The sequence below is a fragment of the Lactuca sativa genome, chromosome 3 (assembly GCF_002870075.4).
Source record: "Lactuca sativa cultivar Salinas chromosome 3, Lsat_Salinas_v11, whole genome shotgun sequence".
In the NCBI taxonomy this organism is placed as follows: Eukaryota; Viridiplantae; Streptophyta; class Magnoliopsida; order Asterales; family Asteraceae; genus Lactuca; species Lactuca sativa.
The window spans coordinates 73,325,713-73,330,445 of NC_056625.2; the positions used below are offsets into that span (position 1 = coordinate 73,325,713).

Genomic DNA, 4,733 nt, shown 5'->3' on the forward strand with positions numbered 1-4,733 from the left:
TGCCTCAGGAGCCTAGATCTGTAGTTAGGAAGCATTGCATGGCTTAAAAGAGTCTATATGGCTTGAGATCTGATAGGATTCGGTGAGTCACAAGGGGAGACTCGGCGAGTCATATGAAGGCAAGCATGGACTCGACGAGTTGGATGAACAGATCGGCGAGCCCGATGAATATTGCTCCGGACTCGACGAGTTGGATGAACAACTCGGCGAGCCGGATGAAGATTACCTAGAACTCGAAGAATTGAAGGAATAACTCGGCGAGTCAAGTAAGATATCCCCAATTGTTGGATGCTCGTAGACGTGTCGAGTTTCAAGCAAGGAAACTCGACGAATGACCTTAGATTATCAATCAAGGCCGTATGAACTCGACGAGTCAGCTCGATGACTCGGCGAGTAGATGTTATCCCGGGAAACTCGGCGAGTCACTAGTTGTACTCGGCGAGTTAGGGTCAACATGGACCGTTGACTTGATCCTGGCTGTAGTTGACCAAGATGGACTTTGGGGAAATGACTGGATATTGTATGACACTTTTTAGGCAGTTGAGTGGAGCAGCCCGTGGGGTATATTTGGTCGAAAGTGTCAGTTCAGCATTCGTGGCAGGTGAGTCTTCTCACCGTACCTATGGGTCTAAGGCATCAAGGCCGGCCCATTATGTTATTATGATATATGTGTTAGACATCCTGTGTTTTGTTATGTGATTGCATGTTTTGTATGAAGACCCCGGGGGAAGCCCATGGCATTGGATGTAAGACCATGTGGGGTAGCCCATGGCAGTCCTAGGTGAAGACCATGTGGGATAGCCCATGGCATTGGATGTAAGGCCATGTAGGGGAGCCGATGGCGGTCCTAGGTAAAGACCATGTGGGATAGCCCATGGTATTCTCGTAGGTTTGATGTATGCATGGATTACGTGATATGTGTGTAGCTTTTATAGCTAACAGGATATATGATATATGGTTTGTGTGTGTGTGGTATGCTCTGGGAAACTCACTAAGCATTTCGCTTACAAGTTGTTGATTGTTTCAGGTACTTCGGAGCCTAAGGGCAAAATCAAGGCGTGATGACGTGGCGTGTACTCTACCTCTCTTTTTGTGTGTTTGGAACTCTCTGATGTTTTCAAAAAGTACAATGAATTTGTAATAATTGTGAATTGGAAAACAAATGGTTTGGAAACTTATGGATTATGGGATGTGTTTGATTAATTAAAAATGAAAAAGATTCTTGGTAAAAATTGGGTCGTTACAAGCCAAACTCCTTGCCTCCTACGTTGAGTCCACCACCAAGATCTTTTGTTCCTTGAAACGCCTCTTGTAAGCTTGAACTCAACGAATATATGACTTTTTAGAATTCTCCTTTTTAGCCTTGACCTCGTCTCCATCAAGCTTGCGTTTGGTCCCTTTAGTCTCTACCTTACACTCCATAGCATCCTTCTCTTCTTTCACCACTGGATTTGTTACTTTTGAAGTAACCTCCTCTTCATCACTCATCATCTTCCTTGCTCACCCAAGAAGTTGGACTCGTGTAGGCAATGACTTCAACTAAAAATGGAATAGATGCTCTTGGTTTTGTTCTTTTAACTTGTTGAATTGTTTTGATTTCTTCTTCCATGAGCTTCTCTAATTCTTCAAGTTCATTTTCTTCATCAATGTTGAAAACCTCTTCTTGAGCATGATTCTCTTGAAAGCCATCTTCTATCCCAAAAATTTCCTTTTCATTACCAACCCTCAAGGTGAGCTTAGACTCCCGAATATCAACAAGAGCTATAGCAGTGTTTAGTAGCGGGCGACCAAGAATAATTGGTACATTGGGATCTTCTTTCATATCCAATACCACAAAGTCTATTGGAAAAACGAATTTCCCAATTTTTACTAAAATATCTTCCACAATGCCCTGGGGCTGTGTCACTAAACGGTTTGCCATGTGAATAGTCATCTTTGTAGCCTTCAACTTCTGAATATTTAATTTTTCATAGAACGAGTAAGGCATCAAATTTATGCTAGCCCCAGAATCGGCTAAAGCATAAACCTTCATGTTATTCCCAAACTATCATTGAAGACTGAGTCGTCCAGGATCCCCCATCTTCTTAGGTATTTCCCCCAACACAGCCTTTGAGCTTTGCTCACTTAGGATCACTTTAGAATTCTCCTTTAATTACTGACGAGTGTCTAATAAATCTTGTAAGAACTTAGCATATTCTTGAACTTTTGCAAGGGAATCAATAAAAGGAGTATTAATAGGAATACCCTTCAATTAATTGATAAACTCCAGCTGTTCTCTCTCTCCAGTGGACTGAGATTAGATCTAGACGGGAATGGAAAAGGTGGTTCATAAGCTGGAACAAATACGAAATTATTGTGTTCAGACTGAGCCCACGACGTGAGCTTAGAGAGCTCATGACGTGAATTGGGTGTTCCAGCAGCTTCTTCATTTTCGAGCTTTGGCTTCTTTGGCTTTGGATCAAGCTGTTGTGGCTCCACTTCTAAGGCTTCTAGGAACTTAGAAATTGCCTCTTCTTCAATATCTATGGCCATCACATGAGATTGAGTTTTATTTTCAGGATTTTTTGGGAACATCTTCTCATTAACCAAAGTGGTAAGTTGACCAAGTTGTACTTCAAGATTATTGATGGAGGCTTGTTGATTCTTTATTAATGCTTACTGATCTATCATCATTGCATGATGATTCTTCATTATACTTCTTTGTTCTTCCATTGCAGCGCAGTAGCATCATGTCTTTTTTCTGAAGCTTCCATGAATTTCATGAACATGGTGTAATTTTGTTTTCTTCTCAATTGGTGGTTGCTCTCTTTGGTAGAAGCCCCGGCTAGTTTGCCTAAATTTCTCTTCTTTTTGCTTCTTGTATTCTTCATAAGGCAGCCACTCCTTCTTTGGTTTTCTCCAATCTTCTTCATACTTGTCCCCACTTGAGTAGCATACTTGAGCTTTCTTGTTCCCATATTCATCCATATTTCAATCTTTTGTCAAGTGTGGGCCACTACATCTCTCGCAACCAACTCGAATTGCATGAATTGATTGGTCCAATTGAGTCAATCTCCTATCCATAGTGTTAAGCATTGCCATCACAACAGCCATCTCTTCAGTTTGTGTACCTCCACCGCCTTTTATTCCATCACGCCTTGGGTTGTGATACTCACAAGAGTGCCTTGAAAACTCTTCAATCAGCTCCTTGGCCTAATTTGAGTTCTTCTTCATTAGTGGTCCTTGCGAATCAAGGAGTTATCTAGTCATGACATTCACCCCATCATAGAATATCGACATCTCCTGCTGAATATTGAGGTCATGTTGAGGTCAATTCCTTAACAACCCCTTGTAATGTTCCCAGGCCTCGTATAATGACTCCCCCAGATTTTGCTCAAAATTGGCAATTGCCTTCTTGAGTTTAGAGATTTTGGAGGGTGGATAAAACTGATCTAGGAATCTCTCACGCAACTAGGCCCATGTGGTGATCGTACCAGGTGGGAGTGCCTTTAACCAGTCTTTTGCTGCTCCCTTGAAAGTGACTGGTAGCATCCTTAGCAAAGCTGTCTCCCTTGGGATATTGAAAGTATTAAAATAATCCGCAATATCGTTCACCTCGTCTAAGTGTTTGAAATCATCCTCGTGATCTTTCCTGTAAAATGGGATATCCTTAAGTGCAGTAAGGATATGTCCCTTCAACTCGAACGTGGCATTGCCAGGAATCGTAGGATGTACTAAACCCGACCCCACATCATCTCGAATGTGCTTCTTGTAGTCCCCCATGGCTATCTCATCAATGTTTTCCATCTCGTTCTCTAGCTCGTTCTCGGGCTCACTAGTATGTAATTCAAATTCAGGCTCAGTATCGTACTCGGACTCGGCTTGGACGGGTATTTGATCTAAGTGTTCAAGCTTGATCTTGTTCTTTGAAGATGAACTTGACTCCTCCGTTTTCTTCCCTGAATTAATTGAAAAGGATGATTTTAGTTCTTGTAAGGGTGTCTTCTTTGGTGTTTGATCTTCTTTCATGCTCTTATCCTTCTTTTTGTGAAGTGTAGACTCAGGATCTTCAAGTGGTGGTACCAAAGGTGTATTAGAACCTCTGGTCATGAACTCCTAAAATGAGACAAAGAAAATAAAACATAAAACTGAATAAGAAAAACGAATTGAAATAAACAAAACTAAGGATTGCAGTTCTCATGTCGTGAATCTGAAATATTCACGTCGTGAGTCCTGGATGTACAGAAAAAATTAAAAATAAAAATAAACAGAAAAATAACTTTTTGCAGGTTTTAACCAACAAAAAGGATCGATTAATTTAAAGCAAACAAAAAAATAAACTAAGCCGTTCCCCGGCAACGACGCCAAAAACTTGATGTGCACGGAAGTACCCACTAATTTTAATATTTATAACCTAACAAACTTAGACTAACTATGCACTTGTAGGCAGTGTACCTAGTCAGATTACAGTATAACTTAGGTAATTCGAGTGTTGGTCACAAGGAATAGTGTTATTAATTAATCTATTCACTACTAAATTAATCTAACTATTAATAAGCTAAAAGGGGTTTTTATCTAATTTTGCAAGTTTAGATGAACTTAATTCTTTAACAAAAACTCAATCAATAAACAAAACACTTCTGTTAGTTCAAATCCGCTTTCACTCAATGGTTATACATTAGCTAGGACTATTACTGTTGGTTACCAATTTAAGAAGTATTAGCAATTTAGTTCTAAATCTACTAATTATTAAT

General features: G+C 40.2%; 1 non-coding gene across 1 annotated transcript; it reads left to right on the top strand.

The window, feature by feature from the left end:
- The first annotated feature begins 3,295 nt into the window (after positions 1–3,295).
- LOC111879134 (small nucleolar RNA R71) lies at positions 3,296–3,402 on the top strand. The gene has a single exon (XR_002846008.1). It is a non-coding gene; the product is annotated as a small nucleolar RNA R71 (small nucleolar RNA).
- The last annotated feature ends 1,331 nt before the right edge of the window (positions 3,403–4,733 follow it).